The sequence below is a fragment of the Pipra filicauda genome, unplaced genomic scaffold (genome assembly GCF_003945595.2).
Source record: "Pipra filicauda isolate LSUMZ 115617 unplaced genomic scaffold, ASM394559v2 scaffold1008_size38822_pilon, whole genome shotgun sequence".
In the NCBI taxonomy this organism is placed as follows: Eukaryota; Metazoa; Chordata; class Aves; order Passeriformes; family Pipridae; genus Pipra; species Pipra filicauda.
The window spans coordinates 20,696-38,823 of record NW_024103439.1 but is presented as its reverse complement, the minus strand read 5'-3'; the positions used below and the strand labels follow the sequence as shown (position 1 = coordinate 38,823).

Below are 18,128 nucleotides of genomic sequence, written 5' to 3'. Positions count from 1 at the left end.
CTGTTGACTGCCTCAGTGTCCATCAGGAGGTACATCCTCTCTGCTCCACATCATCTCTGATTTTAGCAACAGAAATTTTCCCTACCTGCTCACCACTGACTGCCTCACTTTATCTCTAAATGGTCATTCTGTTCTCTACAGATGAGATCAACTCTTACACCCAACATTTCCCTTCATCTACATCACCCATTTTCTCTTCCTGACGCCCCAAGTTTCCATTCCATCCCTACACATTCCCTGAGTGTTTCCCTCCCAAGCATCCTTCTCTTCTTCCCTGTTTAATAACTCACACTCCAGCCCCAGGCTCTCCACTCCCCCCTCAGTGGGACCCCTCCAAAATGCCACCTCCCTCCCCTCTGCAGCACCTCACCTTTTCCTTCAGAAACACTCGCTGGGGCCCCTCGAAATTACCCCAAGTTGGCAGCTACAAATGTCACCTCTGTCCCTGCCATGTTATCCCAGGTTTCCCCAGCTGGGAGCTGCAAGGAATTCAGGCCAGGGAATGGACAGCAGGGAACAGCTGTACATGCAAAGGCAGAAAGAGAAGGTCTGTCAGTAAAAGGCACAAAGAAGGGGACAGGCTTCAGAAAACATTTCTGCAATCCAATGAATAACTCTTTCCAGTTTCCCAGGGAGAAGAACAGGAACTCACAGCCACCAAGGCCTGACAGTCCCCTGCAGCCAGAGCTCAGCACACACCCAGAGAGGCAATTCCAGCATCTAAAAGGAAAAAAAAGAACAAAAAAAGTGATTTATTTTGTTTTAAAGTTACTATAAGTCGTTCCAAGCAAAGCAAGCCTTGCTCTGGTTTCAGCTGGGTGAACAGGGAGCGCTGGGCACAGGGCACGTCATTAATGCCCAGGGGATGGGGCTTTGTGGGGGAAGAGCAGCTGATGGAGTTGCCCAGTCCAATTTCTGCCCAAGGCCTGACTGGCCCAGGACAAACCCTCTGGCAGGCAGTGGGTTTGTTCCCTCTCATGGTCTGTGCCCAGTGTGTCCCTGTGGGCAGTGCCAGGCTGGGGACAGGCACACGCAGCTGGCAGCACTCCCTGCCCCAAAGACACTTCTGGCTTCCTTGGAAACTGCCTCTGACACTTGGTTTTCTCCAGCAGAAATTAAGGAATTGCTCATGGCAGTTTGGAGATGAAGTTCTCCCAAAGGGAAGGAAAGAACAAATATTCCTGTCAGAGCCCTTGGAATCTGCTGGGCTGAATTGGGAAGGGCCCCTTATCTGCAGAGCAAATACAGGACAACCTCAAACACAAAGCCCAGCCTGTCCAGTGGGGCGTGAAAGCAGCACTGGGACAAAACTCCACTCTCCTGATTCTTTCCAGGGGCTGCTCCAACCCAGCTCTGAAGCTGCCAAGCCCAAACTGTCCCCAGCGCTCTGGAACAACAGGATCTTCCCAGGGATGATGCATTGGAAGCACAGCCCTCATTCTCACCCTCCACATGCTCCCAGGCTCACCCCAAATTCAGGACAAGGGGCCAAAGGCCCCTCGGGCCGGGGCTCTCTCTGTCTCTGCGGGCTCAGGGACTGCAGCCACCAGGGCCCTCCAGCACGGACAGTCTGGACCCAGAGCAGATCCCTGGGCATTGGCAGTGTCCTGGGCACACCTGGAGACAGAAACCATCAGCCTCTGGGACAGCACTTCCTTGCCAGCACACACAGCCTGCCACATTTAGGGGGGCAGCTCTCGGAGCACAAAGCCCAGTCTGACCCAGTTCTCCTGGGCACCAACACGGACTCCACAGACCCACAGGAATGAGAATGTTCTGCTGCTTTGACAAACTTCAGCCCAGCTTTGCAAACCTCAGTCCCTGCAGCTCCCTGCTCTCCAGAGCCCCGTTCAGGGCTGGCTCCAGTTCCCTGGAGAACCTGCCCCAGCCCCACTCTGGGCCAGCCTGAGCAGAAGCCACTGGGCTGCACAAGGAAGAACCCTCCCCTGGCTGCTGCAGCTGGAGGGAGATCCAGCTCCCAATGGAAGGCTGGGAACAGCCTCCCAGATGGTCTCTCCCCAGCCCTTGGCAGTGGCTCAGAATGGCAGCAGCTCCAGTGCCAGCTGGGTCCCTGCACGAGTCCTTGTCCCAGCCCTGCCCCACGGACACACACGGGAGACACCCACGGGCGCACAGGCCTTGCCTGCACAATTCCTCACCCACAGCTGAGGGAAAGCCACACAATAGTAAGAAATACCCTGGGCTGAGAGCACTCATCACTCCAGTCCATCAGGATTTGGGGGGAGTTTGGTAGGTAACAGACCCAAATTCTAATCCTACCTCTAAATTTCTAACAGGTTCTCTTCGAAAGATCCTGGACAGGAACTCAGACAACAGAACCCAAACACTGCACAAGCAATAACAGAAGGTTTGCCAGGAAGAACAGGAGTTCCTTGTTTTCCTTAACACCCTGGGACTGTAGGACCCAATCTTTGCAACCAAGGGACACCAGAGATGTGATTAATACTTAAACCTCTCCCCCATGGTTCTGTCTCAGAGAACTGGACCAGCCCTGAGCTACTCCCAGGTGCCTGCAGTGCTTTGGGGAGGGGCAAGACAATGTCCCACTTCTGCTTGGAAACATTCCAGATGAGGAAAAGCCACTTCCCTTCTCTCTCTCTGACCCAGAACCAAAGCAGTCCTGTGGGACAACATGGACTATGCACGGAAGGCCTGAGTCAGTGGGGGGAAAAAACCCTAAACAAACCAAACCACCCCAAATTTCAAGATAAAAACAGGCTGCTTCCTTAACAGGAGCACACCAAACTCATTGAAGCCAGAGAGGAAATTACAAACAAACAAACAGAAGACCCAAAGAGATGCTTTGCACTGATACACTCTCTGGTTGATCATTCCAAAGGAAATTCTCCACAGATCAGAAGCAAGTACCAATACTTTGTCCTCTATTGAAAATTAATGACTTGAGGGGCTGGACATGTCCAGTGTGGGTTCAGGGGTCTGGTGTGTCCTTTATGGCTGATCCTGACCAGCCCAGGCCAAACCCAACCACCCCCATGGCTGCTCCATCCCAAACCCGGGGACAACATTCAGACAGTCTGGAAACACTCCCCTTCCCTGCTACTCCGTCCTTCCTTACACATCCAGTGCCCAGGGAGCAAATGCCAACAGCAGGAGGAGAGAAAGGTGTCCCTCTGACTTACCCCCCCCCACGGGCAGCACCAGGAGCCCCCAGCCCGGCCGGCGGGGCTGCAGCCTCTTGCCTTTGGCTGCTCCCAGCCCAGGGCACTTGGCAGAGCTGGGCTGGATCAGGGCTTTGGCCTGGCCTGGAAGAGAGGAGAACAAGGCAATTAAGGGCACTGGGCAAGTCCAAGGCTCCTGCCCTTCACTCTTCTGTTCAGTTGCTCACTAGAGAGTTTCAGCCATGAAAAATCCAGGGGGGACAACAAATAAATGAGACCTTTTCCAGCATTTTCATTCCTATCTGTTTCAGGCATTAAAAGGAGGCTCATCTTTCTTACTGCATTCCTTGTCCCATTTGAACAGAACCCTTTTCATTCCAAACCTCCTTTGGGACTCAGTCAATCCTCTGCCATTGGGCTTTGGACAAAGGAAGAGACATTTGGGATGATGGACTCCAGGGAATCGGGGAAAGAAACCTGATAGGAAAAGGTCTCATGGCACTCCAGAACTCAGAAATGTGTTCATGCCTTGCCAGCCCACCCCCATTCTGTGCCACCCACCTGAGCTGGGCAGGTGAGGCCAAGGCTCCCCTTCCTCCTGCCAGTCACTGTCCCAGCACACGGATCCCCGGGCTGGGCAGCACTTGGGAAAACTTGGGAAAGGCAGAAGGGAAATGGCACTGCCTGTCAGAAAACAAGTGTCTGTGACATGTACACCTTCTGGACAAATGTAATCACATCCCTCTGCTCCAATAAACCCGGGGCAGGCAGGTCTCTCCAGCCCAGGGAGAAGAGGAAGGAGAACTGCAGGATCACAGGCAGGCATGGGCAGCTGTTGGCACTGATTCCCTGCAGACCTCTCTGCACTTGGGGCTCTTGGCACTTCAGTTCTAAGGAATGGGGGGGCAGCAGCCCAGGAATGCCCCTCAAAAACAGGGGCCTGGGCAGCTGGAGATCATAGGAGGGGAGTTGTGAGGGGAGACACAGAGAGAGAACAGGAACAGGGGTTGTTTGGGAACAGGCTGTGTGTCCAGCAGGGAGGGGAACTGGAACCACGGGAGGCTGGAGGAATGCAGGGGGGGAGCACGGGCCTGCCTTGGATGGATCCTTTTTCCCTTGGCTCAGGGGCCTCAGCTCCACCCTCTCTGAGAGCAGCAGGGAACTGCTGCAGGGGAAGAGCTCATTTAGGCACAAGCCAGTGATGCAGCCACTGGGGCAGGGGAAAGGAACTGACAGAAAATGACACAATCACCACTGAAAGGGACTTTATTGAGCTGCAACACAAACACAGTCACAGCAGGCCAGGGCAGGAGGTGCCCACAGCACCACCACCACAGCAGCTGGGCTTGCAGGAACACCCTCTACTCAAGTTATGGAGCCAGGAGCTGACAGTTGGGATCCATCCTAAAGATGCACTCAGGCATCAGGGCCAAGTCCTGCCCCATCACTGCAGACAGTTCAGCCCCAGCAGCAGTGGCATTTTCTGCCTCTCCCTCCAATATTATTTGGGACCCAACAGCTCAAGGCTGTGGAATTTTAGCTCCATAAATGTTTTACAAACTTGTACTTCCTGAGAACTGGTGCATTTTTGAGTATTCCTGACTCTTCCAGGGCTGCACCTGCAGGATCCTTTGGGCCTGGTGTTTTGCTGACAGGCAGGGCACTCCAGGAAACAACTTCCCACCAGTCATGGAAGAATAGGAACAGCTTAAACAAACCCAATCCAACACATGGGATACAGATTTAGGGGATACAAAAGGAAAGGAGCAAGGCATCCCCTCCTGACTGCCCCAGAGACAGAACTGTGGCTCAGCAGAAATCCCTCCCCCACGGCCCCTCCCGCTCCCCCCCAGCCCACACGGCAGCCCCGGGGCAGCCGATCCCGCAGGCTCCAGCACTGGGACAATTCCTGCGGGTGCCTCCACCCCCGGGGAGGCTGCGGGGCGGCTCCAAGGGGATCCCGCTGGCCAGGCTCTGCCCAACCAAGCCGGCTTTAGGCCAGGCCTGGCACTGTGGGGCCGTGGGCACGGGCAGGTTGGCCTGAGCTCCCCGTTGGCCACCCCTGGAGCGCTGGGCAGGCGCCCCGGCGGGGCCAAGGGGAGAGGGCACGGAACGGCTGCACACACCTTGGCTGCCTTGGCCCAGCACACACTCACTGCACCTGCAGCCTTTAGCCAGGGCCCCTGAGCACACACAGCCCTTACCCTGCTCCTCAGGGGCAGCAGCCCCGGGGCTCAATTCGCAGCCAACTTCTCATCCTTTCCTTTGGTCCTTTGAGCCCTGGGCAGGGCAGAGACACGGGAGAAGCACCTTCCTGGCATTGATCCCAGAGACAGCAACTCTGTTGTTCATAAAGTCAGTACAATAATTACTGGGATTAGTGGATGGATTAAAGTGTTCCAAAACTTTGTAGCAGGTGGTGAGACTCCTGTAAATACGTCCCAGCAGTGGGGAGCAGTGAGCTGTTCTAACCTGATGCCCAAAGCTCACTAATTGACCCCTAGAGTTACTGTTTGCATTTGGTGATCAAGTCAAGTCTTATTTCAAATTTGCAGGGCAATAATTTGCACTTACATACAAAAATCCCTGGTTTACTTACATTGAAGTGTGTTATTTTTCCAGCACGATATCAGTCGGTGCACTGCAGCAATTCAGGAGACAACAGCCAGTTAATTTTTGCAATCCAGGATGGGAATACAGTCCTCCAGCTCAGTTCATTGGTACCCATTAAGTCATTCTGTGCCTTATTTCTTTGTATTACAATATACACACTATGGCATGGACTACTTTTGCCTCCCCCCGTCGTGACTCTGGCACGGGTTATCTGCTCCTGCTTTCCAAAAGTGCCTCCCCCTGATAGATTTGGCTGACCCAGCAGTGAGCCATGCATGCTCCCTCTCTTCTCCCAGCACTTGCTTTGGGGCTTTGCCCCATTGCCCCAGTGATTTGTGCTCACTGTCCAGGGGATCTACACCTGTTGCTTAAACCACAGGGCCGTTGGCAACTCCCTCACGAGGCCTCGCTCCTGCCCCGACCCCTGCTCTGGCTCTGGCTCGGATACACCATCTCCATTTCATGGGGCTGCCTTCCTGAGCATGGCCTGGCCTGTGCACCCTGGAGGAGCTTTTGACCCAAGGCCTTAGGGGGACTTCAGGCCCTCTTATCATTTGTTGTTCCCACTAAAGCCCAATAACGTACTCAGAGCCACTTCTCCAACAGGGTCGATCTTGGGCTGGCTTCCAGTAACTTCCTATTCCCAAATCCTAAGGGCACTTCCTTCCTACCTGGAACAGTTCGTTGGGATACATGCCCAGAATAAAGACAAGTGCCACAAACATTCAAACACACAAAATATCTTTATTGCAGTGAGAAGAAGAAGAATAATAAACTTAGCAAAGAGAATCAAAAGTTCAAAAAGGATACAAATGAACTACCTTGTCATGTGGCATTAAAACAAATACTAAGAACAGCATTCAATACACTATAATAATAACTAGTAAAAAGGGAGTCAAAGGGATACCAAAAAGGATCTTCACACAATATTATGGGTAACTATTAACACGCTATTTGGTTAGTAAAAGGGGAAATTAAAGGGAAAATATTATGAGTCCTAAATAAAGGGTATTAAAGGAACACTAAAGGATATTTAAAGTCTTCCCATCACTAAACTCTGCCTACCCACACAGACAGGCCAGGGCTGTCAGGATCTGCAGCAGCTGGTCGGTGCCCATCCCTTAGCGGGCGTCCCCGCGGAGCAACACAGGCTCGGTGGCAGGATGAGGATCGCTCAGCTCAGCAGTCCTGACAGCCCATTTTTATCAGCTCCACATTACACCACGTAGGGCCAGGACGCAGTGTAAGGGGAGGCCTGAATGGCAGCCAAACACCGCCTGATCATTGCCTGATGGCAACAGTCTGGGCCTGCCCTACTTGTAGGGCAAGGGGCCAGCCACCCCTGCCCACATCATCTTCCTCTCACCAGCATCTTTCTCACCCCTATGGATGACCTCTACCCTTGTGTTTCAAGGGCAGAGGTATCTATCTGGCAAGATGTAGCAGAACCAAGGAAGAACTCAGCTCTCAGAACGGGACATCAGGCTGACTTGCTGAAGAGCACAATGGACCTTACAATTAGCTTGTGCCATCAAGTTCCATTGTACCATACTCCAGCCGGTTTCACATCCTAACAGGATTTCTTTCTCACACCTCTATGCTCCATTGATCATCTCATTCAACAGTTCCCCCCTTACATTACCCTACTTCTGCCAGAGGCTCCAAGGGGCATCATTAGCACTGGCAGGAACCTTCAGTTCCCCCTCTCCGGCTCGTATTGGCCACAGGTCCGGAGCCTGTTGAATTGCTCCCTGAGCTGTTTCAAACCCTCCTGGCTGCTCATTTCCCACTCAAACTCACACTTCTGTCCTGGGACTTTATGGCACGGGCCAAGGATTGGTCCCAAAGGAGGACCTTCTGGTCACCAAAAGCCAAACAAACCAATAAACTGCTGGGCTTCCACCTTGCTCTGGGGGTGACAAAGCCTGAAGTCACTTGCCTAGTCCTGGGCAACACCTCCTGGGGACCACAACGCCACTGAGGTCCTAAAAATATCACAGGTTGGGCAGGTGCTTGAATTCTGTCTGGATTAACTCCCCCCCTTTCTTTCCACGTGCTGCACTACTCACTCTAATGGTGCTTGTACTCCCTGAACCACTCCCTCACCCACCCAACCATCCCTTGTTCCCTCTCTGACAAGGACAGTGGCTCCAGGTGTTCTGCCACACTCCCAGGGCAGAGGGTGGGACTGTGGAGCCACCCTCGAGGGGGGGAAACGTGCCCAGGGAAAGGGAACTGCCCTCAGTGTTCCCCAGCACAAGGCAGCCCTTGGAAATATCCACTGCAATGGGACACTCAGGGACAGCAACAAGCACCTGCACAAGGCTGCTCTGGCACAGGACCAATTTTAAGCTCAGCTTTTCTCTGGACCACTTCACTTGGTTTCCCACCTCATCCTGCAGTCAAAACTTGCTGCCCTTGCAACTTTTTAGGCTGACCATAAATTAGAGGCCTCTGCTCCAGCACCCACGAGGGCCTGAACCGTCTGACAGGATCCATTTTTCCAGGGAATTCAAAGCTCCACCTGAGGACCACGGTCTTTTCTCACCCATCCTTGTGCTGGAGCTTGGCCTCCATCTCACTCTGCTTTCAGTTCTTTCCACGGTTACAACATTGGCAGCCCTGGCCCTGGGGGGAGCTCGGCATCCTGATCCCATCCCTCCTGGCCCCGGAACCGCTGGCTCAGCAATGGGGGGCCCTCCATTGCCAAGGGCACGGTCCCGGCGGGGCTCACGGGGGGAGCAGGAGGTCGAAGGCTCCATCCCTCCTGCTACAACCTTCCACCACTACAGCCAACAGAGGAGCCTCTCCAGCCCTGCCTCCCAAGGCATCCCCAACAAACCCAGCCCAACTCCACAGGACAAACTGCTCCCTGTCTCCCCAGTCCAGTCTAATCCCAGAGGCTCCCAGATCATGCAGAACAACTACTCAGGAGATCAGAGACTCCAGTCCATCTCTTCCTAGCACAGGTTTGGCTGAGTTTGGCAAATAGGGAAACTGAGGAATTCCCCAGTTTGTTCTTCCCAATTTAACCCCTGTCACACCAGTCACCTTAACACTGCCAGCCCTTAATTCTCTCTCTATTGGGTTAAGGACTGAGGAAGTTGGACCTGGGTCTGAGTAGGACATGTGCAAACCAAATGCTGGGGACTGGAACACACACCTTGCACTCCTGCAGCTCTTACCATTACATTCAAGAGAAAACAGCCAATTGGACCATCACTGCTCGTTTCTTAACCCCAATCCCACACTTCCTTTGCACTTGGAGCACCACTTTTAGAACCCAATTACAGTCCAGTAGAGAGCTCCATGTCTAGCATGGACAGCTACACCTGGGATACTCTCAGCAATGCCTGAATCCAGTGCAGGGACCTTGCTTTGAACTCCCCAGGGCCGGGCACCCCGAGGATCTCCCCGAAGAATCCTTTCGGTGCGCGCTGGAGTCCTCGGGGTGCCCCAACCCGGGGGGCACCAACAGCACTGTCCCTCCAGGGGGGCCCAATTTGGTCCCAAGGCTTCAATGGACAGCCCAAAAGGCATTTCAAGAGCCCTTCTTTGGAACCCACCAACGGGTACAGGGAGGAAGCCACAACAAGGCCTCATTTATAAATGCAGGGGGATCTTGCCTGTGTCCCAGACTGGTCCGGGGATCTGAGGCCCTTCCCGAGAAAATCTCGGTGCCGGCGTGAAGGGCCAGAGATCCCTTGGAGCCACGGGAGAGCAGGCACAGAGTCCCTCCTGCAGGGCCAATTCTGCTGCCTGAACTCAGCTCTTCAAAGAAGCCTCTAAGACTCAGCTGGTGAGGTTTAGAAGCCAGGCATTACTTGCTTACAACACCCTGCCATGATCCCAGCCCGCCGGGTGTCCTGGCAATCAGCTCCCAAAGGGCACACACAGCTATCTCCACTGCAGCTGATATGGCAACATTACAGGAGGGTTCATTTTCCTTCCCTGCATTCCTGTTCCACATTCAGGACATTTTTCAACACTTATTACCATACACACTTACCCGTATAAGGTTTCTGAGGGGCTTCACCGAGGGCCTTCCCAGGTCTTCCCTGTCTGGAGCCCTCAAAGTCCTCAGTGCCTGCCTGAGGAACCTCAACACAACTCACCTGCTTACACAGGAAATTCGTGCTACCTGGCTGCTGCCTCAGTCCCTTCTTCTTGTTTCTTCACCTCCCCTGGTTGGTCCCTTTCAATCCCTTGGCTCAGCTCTGCAGAGTTTCCAGGTTATATCCCACTGCAAAAAGGATTAGCTCTTGTTACATCTCAACTCTTAGACAGCATTCCACCTTTTTTCTTCAGACTTTGCCATCAGGCCAGTGTCTCATGGTTTAAAGCAGAGTTTGACTCCCCAGTGACAACAACTGACAGCCCTGAGTCATAACACAGGCTGAGACACAAACACGGATGGGAACTCTGAAGGATCCACTTTGTTCTGCTCACCAACCAAAAGGAGCTTTCTGAACTCAAGAGTAACATACCCCAGGTCCTTTTTCTGCAACTTTACCTGCTATAAATGTGATCCACAACACCTGCAAAGGCCCTTCCCACTTCACCTGCAGGGGCTGGCAGTGCCACCACTCGACACAGACCCAGGGGCTGGGCAGGAACGGAGGGGCTGGGGCGTCCAATCCATCGGCCCAGGCGGCACCAGGAGTTCCTGGAGTTCCTCAGGGGAGAGCCTCAAGACAACAAAGGATTAGGAAGATCATTTTCAACTTCAATAGGTATATCTCCTGAAATATGGGGACTTTGACAAGGCCTACTGCTGCAACAAGGACACCCTCAAGGCTATCTATTAAAAGGATCTACCAGCACTCAAAAACTATCACTGTCCTTGTTTCAGAGATAACTAAGGAAACCCTGTTTGCCAAAAGCATCCAGGATGATTCCCAGCTTTTGGAGTTCTCTTTTAACCATTTTTCCCATCACTCTAGCTGGGACTATCACCTGCCCTACAGGGGGAACAGCCCACAAAGTTCACTTGCAGGGATGCCATTAATTGAAAGTCCCTTGTCAGGGGGGTCACTGCACACCTTGTCCTTTGTTTACCCTCCCCAGCAAAGATGCTTCCAACAGTTCTGAGAGATCTGGCAGACCCAGAGCTCTCCTCAGGGAATGCTTGAGCTGCTTAAAGGCTGCCCTTGCACCATCTAGCCAAGGCAGCAAATGCTTACAGGCTGTTCTTAAAACCTGGTATAAAAGTCTTACCACACATCCAGAGGGAGCAATCCAGAGTCCACCCCATCCTACCATTCCCAGGAAGGCAGTTCAGGGGCTGTCTGGGGCTAAGGGAGAAGTCAGGTGGCTTCTCCTCTTCCTTTCCCCTTTCCAGATTTTCTCCTTCAAAAGCAAAGGTTTCTTGGCTTTCCTTGCTCAAGGAGATGCAGCAAAGGCCATCTTTTAAATCCAATACTGGAAACTCCTGAGATTGTCATTCAAGGTGGTTCTCTCAGGTCCTGCACTCATCAATCATCTTGGCCATTGGTTCCTTGGCAGGTTCTTGCATTCACGTCCTACAAGCAAACCAGGATGAGCCAATTTAGCTGTTACTGCAACCAATCCAAGCTGGAATTCTGATTTTAAAGGATACTGGCTTTGCCTTACCCATATAGATCCCACATCAGGGGTAATACCTACAGGTTCTGCCCTCTTCCACTCTCCTGCAACTCCACTGGCCCACACCACAGGAACAATTGCAGCTGCCACTTCAGTCGGGACCTTGCTGCTGACAGGAGTTATTCCCTGCACAACAAGAGCTGCTGCTTTGACACATTTAGTTCCAGCCATTACAGTTTCAACACCCCCAGTTTTCCATTTCATTTCTGCCTCAACTTTTCCACTCAATCTCTTCCTAGCACAGGTTTGGGTGAGTTTGGCAAAGAGACAAACCGAGGAATTCCCCAATGTTTTCCCAGTTTAACCCCTGTCACACCAGTCACCTTAACACTGCCAGCCCTTAATTCTCCTTCTCTTGTGTCTGACCAGGACATGTGCAAACCAAATGCTGGGGACTGGAACACACACCTTGCACTCCTGCAGCTCTTACCATTATATTCAAGAGAAAATAGTCAGTTGTACCATCACTGCTCATTTCTTCTGTGCCACTGCAACATCATTCCAGGCCTCTCCCTGCCAACCTTATGCTTCTCCTAGCAGCTCCAGTGGCACCAAAACTTGTCCTGAAGGCACAAAGGCTCCTTTTGGGAGCACCACGACCCACCTAGACTGTAGCACTGGAATTCCATCTCCTGGACAAGCTGGGAGAAGCAGGCAAGAAAACCAGGACCTTACAGGTGAATTGGGGGCACCTCTTCAGCCAACAGCAGCTCCAAGAAAGGTACTGAGTCAACACCTCACCAAAACCACAGGAAAACAACTGCCAACACCTCAACAATCACTCCAGTTTTCAATTGAGAAAGCAACACGGAAGAAAAGCTTTTCAGACACTTGGGAAGAGTCCATCCCACTTGAACCAGTTTGTGGGACTCGTTCCCAGCCTCCTGAGAGTCATTTCCCACCTCACTCGGGGCTGCAGTACACCTGGTTCTACACACACACACACACACAGGGAGCTGCTGCTGCTCCTGGATCCCAGTCTCCTGGTTCTCCTTGCAACTCCTCCAGCTGTTTGCCCAGCTCTCCAGTGCCCATTCCTTTGCCCACTGCACTTGTTCACAGCCCCAGGGCTCCCAGGGCCACCCGGGGCTCTCCCCTGCCCTGACACTCAGGGCCCTTTCCCAGCCCCGACTCCATCCAGCACTGACACAGCTGCTGCACCTGCAAGTCTCCTGCTCCTGCCCTCCCTCTGCCTGCAAAACACTCCTGCCAGCTCCTGCACCCCCACCTCTTACCTCCCAGGAAAACACAGCTGCATCCTCCTGGATCCTCCAGCTGGATGCTGCTGGCTCTGGGCAGCTCCCACCCTTCAGCAGGGGATGCCAAAGGCAGCTCTGGGGACTGTCCCCAGGGCAGGGACACCCACTCTGGGTCACACCAACACTCAGCCATCTCAGGCCTGGGCTCTTCTGCCTGCAGGGCAACAAACAGCCAAGCAGGGACACTGGGACACTCCAAGCAAACAGGGACAACACACTCAGCAGCCTGGCACACCACAGCCCCCAAACCTGCCCAGGCTCCAGCTGCTGCACAGACCTGTGGCCACACAGGACCCAAACCCACCCCCAGCACAGACAACCCTGGGCAGGTCAAGCTGCTCATTCCCAACCACAACCAAACAGCCAGTGCCACTGTCTGCCAGCCCCTGCTCCCAGCAATCAATCATCTTGCCCATTTCCTTTCTTTACAGGTCCTTGCATTCACATTCTGCTATCAAACCATCAGCAGCAAATTTAGCTCTTACTAGAACCAATCCAGCTTGGCTTCCTAATTTTAAAGGATACTTGGTTGGCCTTACCAGGAGAGACTCTGGCTTAGGGGTAATTCTTACAGGTTCTGTCCTTGTCCATTTTCTTGGAATTCCACTGGCCCACACCACAGGAACAACTGCAGCTGCCACTTCAGTCAGGACCTTGCTGCTGACAGGAGTTATTATCCCTCTGTAAACACCAAACTGCTTCAATACAAACAATCCAGTGGACACTACAACTCCTTGGCACTTTCAGTGGAACCAGTGCAAGTCAGTTGCTAAGTTACACAAGGTTTTCTTCTCAAGTTGTAATTAATTCAGATATCAAAACAACAACAACAACTGTGAGATAAGAGATTCCCCCCCCAATGGTTCTACTTTTAGGGAAACAAAAACCCAAACCCCCATCCCCAGTACTACAATAGCTCAGGCTCCCAGAAGGGCCCAGGGGCTGGGCTGGGGCTTTTGGCTGCCCTGGAGCACAGGGAGGAACACGAGGTCACCACCCCACAGCCACAGCTGAGAACCCAAAGAGCAGCCACACCAGCAGCTCCTGCCAACCCTGCTGGGCTGGGCCTTGGGGAGGAAGGGCACTGGCCTTTCTTCCTGCCTAGGAGCAAAGAGCCTCCTTGCTGAGCACTTCTCCTGCCAAGGCCATCAGCTCAGACAGGAAGTTCATCAAGGGCAGCTTCTTGCACTGAGCACGACTGCTCTTCCCTGGACAATCTCCTTCCAACTGAACTCAGAAGTACATACAAAGGTTCAGGTGTTACCTAAAATTGCTTACAAGAACCTCTGAGACTCAACTGATGAGTTTTAGAAGCCAGGCAACCTTTTATTCCTATGCTCTTGAATCATTGCAGCCCGCCAGGTGTCCTGGCAATCAGCTCCCAAAGGGCACACACAGCTATCTCCACTGCAGCTGATATGGCAGCATTACAGGAGGGTTCATTTTCCTCCCCTGCATTCCTAATCCCTACTCAGGACATTTTCCAACACTCACTACCATACACACCTACCCTTAGAAGGTTTCCAAGGGGCTTCACCGAGGGCCTTCCCAGGTCTGCTCTGTCTGGAGCCCTCAAAGTCCTCAGTGCCTGCCTTAGGAACCTCAAGACAACTCACCTGCTGACACAGGAACTTGGTGCTGCTTGGCTGATGCCTCACTTCCCTTCTTCCTTCTTTCTTCACCTCCCTTGGTTAGTCCCTTTAAATCCCTTGGCTCAGCTCTGTGCAGTTTCCAGGCTACATCCCACTGCAAAAAGGATTAGCTCTTGTTACATCACAACACTCAGGTATCATTCCCACTTTTTTCCTGACACTTGGCCATTAGGCCAGTGTCTCATTATTTAAAGCAGAGTTTGACTCCTCAGTGACAACAACAGCTACAGCCCTGAATCATAACACAGGCTGAGACACAAACACGGATGGGAACTCTGAAGGATCCACTTTGTTCTGCTCACCAACCAAAAGGAGCTTTCCTAACTCAGGAATAATAGACCCCAGGTCCTTTTTCTGCAACTTTGGCTGCTATAGATGTGACCCACAAGACCTGGAAAGGCCCTTCCCACTTCACCTGCAGGGGCTGGCAGTGCCACCACTCGACACGGACCCAGGGGCTGGGCAGGAACGGAGGGGCTGGGGCGTCCAATCCATCGGCCCAGGCGGCACCAGGAGTTCCTGGAGTTCCTCAGGGGAGAGCCTCAAGCCAACAAAGGATTATGGAGATCATTTTAAACTTTAATAGGTATATCTCCTGGAATATGGGGACTTGGACAAGGCCTACTGGTGCAACAAGGACACCCTCAAGGCTATCTATTAAAAGGATCTACCAGCACTCAAAAACTGTCACTATCCTTCTTGCAGGGGCAACTCAGCAAACTCTCTTTGCCAAGAGCCTCCAGGAGGATTTCCAGCTTTTGGGGCTCTCTTTTAACCATTTTTCCCATCACTCTAGCTGGGACTATCACCTGCCCTACAGGGGGAACAGCCCACAAAGTTCACTTGCAGGGATGCCATTAACTCAAAGTCCCTTGTCAGGGGGGTCACTGCACACCTTGTCCTTTGTTTGCCCTCCCCAGCAAAGATGCTTCCAACAGTTCTGAGAGATCTGGCAGACCCAGAGCTCTCCTCAGGGAATGCTTTAGCTGCTTAAAGGCTGCCCTTGCACCATCTAGCCAAGGCAGCAAATGCTTACAGGCTCTTCTTAAAACCTGGTATAACAGTCTTACCACACATCCAGAGGGAGCAATCCAGAGTCCACCCCATCCTACCATTCCCAGGAAGGCAGTTCAGGGGCTGTCTGGGGCTAAGGGAGAAGTCAGGTGGCTTCTCCTCTTCCTTTCCCCTTTCCAGATTTTCTCCTTCAAAAGCAAAGGTTTCTTGGCTTTCCTTGCTCAAGGAGATGCACCAAAGGCCATCTTTTAAATCCAGTACTGCAAACTCCTGGAGATTGTCATTCAAGGTGGTTCTCTCAGGTCCTGCACTCATCAATCATCTTGGCCATTGGTTCCTTGGCAGGTTCTTGCATTCACGTCCTACAAGCAAACCAGGATGAGCCAATTTAGCTCTTACTGCAACCAATCCAAGCTGGAATTCTGATTTTAAAGGATACTGGCTTTGCCTTACCCATATAGATCCCACATCAGGGGTAATACCTACAGGTTCTGCCCTCTTCCACTCTCCTAGAAGTCCACTGGCCCACACCACAGGAACAATTGCAGCTGCCACTTCAGTCGGGACCTTGCTGCTGACAGGAGTTATTCCCTGCACAACAAGAGCTGCTGCTTTGACACATTTAGTTCCAGCAATTACAGTTTCAATATCCCCAGTTTTCAATTTCATTTCTGCCTCAACTTTTCTACTCAATCTCTTCCTAGCACAGGTTTGGCTGAGTTTGGCAAATAGGGAAACTGAGGAATTCCCCAGTTTGTTCTTCCCAATTTAACCCCTGTCACACCAGTCACCTTAACACTGCCAGCCCTTAATTCTCCCTCTATTGGGTTAAAGACTGAGGAAGTTGGACCTGGGTCTGAGCAGGACATGTGCAAACCAAATGCTGGGGACTGGAACACACACCTTGCACTCCTGCAGCTCTTACCATTGCATTCAAGAGAAAACAGCCAATTGTACCATCACTGCTCGTTTCTTAACCCCAATCCCACACTTCCTTTGCACTTGGAGCACCACTTTTAGAACCCAATTACAGTCCAGTAGAGAGCTCCATGTCTAGCATGGACAGCTACACCTGGGATACTCTCAGCAATGCCTGAATCCAGTGCAGGGACCTTGCTTTGAACTCCCCAGGGCCGGGCACCCCGAGGATCTCCCCGAATAATCCTTTCGGTGCGCGCTGGAGTCCTCGGGGTGCCCCAACCCGGGGGGCACCAACAGCACTGTCCCTCCAGGGGGGCCCAATTTGGTCCCAAGGCTTCAATGGACAGCCCAAAAGGCATTTCAGGAGCCCTTCTTTGGAACCCACCAACGGGTACGGGTAGGAAGCCACAACAAGGCCTCATTTATAAATGCAGGGGGATCTTGCCTGTGTCCCAGACTGGTCCGGGGATCTGAGGCCCTTCCCGAGAAAATCTCGGTGCCGGCATGAAGGACCAGAGATCCCTTGGAGCCACGGGAGAGCAGGCACAGAGTCCCTCCTGCAGGGCCAATTCTGCTGCCTGAACTCAGCTCTTCCAAGAAGCCTCTAAGATTCAGCTGGTGAGGTTTAGAAGCCAGGCATTCCTTGCTTACAACACCCTGCCATGATCCCAGCCCACCGAGTGCCCTGGCAATCAGCTCCCAAAGGGCACACACAGCTATCTCCACTGCAGCTGATGGGAGGGGTCAGCATTACATGAGGGTTCATCTTCCTTCCCTGCATTCCTGTTCCACGTTCAGGACATTTTCCAACACTCATTACCATACACACCTACCCTTAGAAGGTTTCCAAGGGGCTTCACCAAGGGCCTTCCCAGGTCTGCTCTGTCTGGAGCCCTCAAAGTCCTCAGTGCCTGCCTTAGGAACCTCAAGATTACTCACCTGCTTACACAGGAACTTGGTGCTGCTTGGCTGATGCCTCACTTCCCTTCTTCCTTCTTTCTTCACCTCCCTTGGTTAGTCCCTTTAAATCCCTTGGCTCAGCTCTGTGCAGTTTCCAGGCTACATCCCACTGCAAAAAGGATTAGCTCTTGTTACATCTCAACACTCAGGTATCATTCCCCCTTTTTTCCTGACACTTGGCCATTAGGCCAGTGTCTCATTATTTAAAGCAGAGTTTGACTCCTCAGTGACAACAACAGCTACAGCCCTGAATCATAACACAGGCTGAGACACAAACACGGATGGGAACTCTGAAGGATCCACTTTGTTCTGCTCACCAACCAAAAGGAGCTTTTTTAACTAAAGAAGAAGAGACCCCAGGTCCTTTTTCTGCAATGCCAACTGCTATAAATGTGACCCACAAGACCTGGAAAGGCCCTTCCCACTTCACCTGCAGGGCTGGCAGTGCCACCACTCGACACGGACCCAGGGGCTGGGCAGGAACGGAGGGGCTGGGGCGTCCAATCCATCGGCCCAGGCGGCACCAGGAGTTCCTGGAGTTCCTCAGGGGAGAGCCTCAAGCCAACAAAGGATTATGGAGATCATTTTAAACTTCAATAGGTATATCCCCTGGAATATGGGGAGTATGACAAGGCCTACTGGTGCAACAAGGACACACTCAAGGCTATCTATTAAAAGCATCTACTAGCACTCAAAAGCTGTCACTATCCTTCTTGCAGGGGCAACTCAGCAAACTCTCTTTGCCAAGAGCCTCCAGGAGGATTTCCAGCTTTTGGGGCTCTCTTTTACCCATTTTTCTCATCACTCTAGCTGGGACTATCACCTGCCCTACAGGGGGAACAGCCCACAACATTCACTTGTAGGGATGCCATTAACTCAAAGTCCCTTGTTGGGGGGTCACTGCACACCTTGTCCTTTGTTTGCCCTCCCCAGCAAAGATGCTT

At 52.5% G+C, this 18,128-nt stretch overlaps 2 long non-coding RNA genes across 3 annotated transcripts; one reads left to right on the top strand and one right to left on the bottom strand.

Moving 5' to 3' along the window:
* Positions 1 to 144: 144 nt before the first annotated feature.
* Positions 145 to 3,202, bottom strand: LOC120322483. 2 transcript variants are annotated; one of them, XR_005562284.1, is made up of 3 exons: positions 3,162 to 3,202; positions 653 to 720; positions 145 to 520 (listed from the first exon to the last, which is right to left on the bottom strand). It is a non-coding gene; the product is annotated as an uncharacterized LOC120322483 (long non-coding RNA). The 2 variants fall into 2 exon arrangements; XR_005562321.1 differs by lacking the exon at positions 3,162 to 3,202 and adding an exon at positions 1,469 to 1,980.
* LOC120322563 lies at positions 367 to 771 on the top strand. The gene is made up of 2 exons (XR_005562350.1): positions 367 to 547; positions 625 to 771. It is a non-coding gene; the product is annotated as an uncharacterized LOC120322563 (long non-coding RNA).
* Positions 3,203 to 18,128: the final 14,926 nt, after the last annotated feature.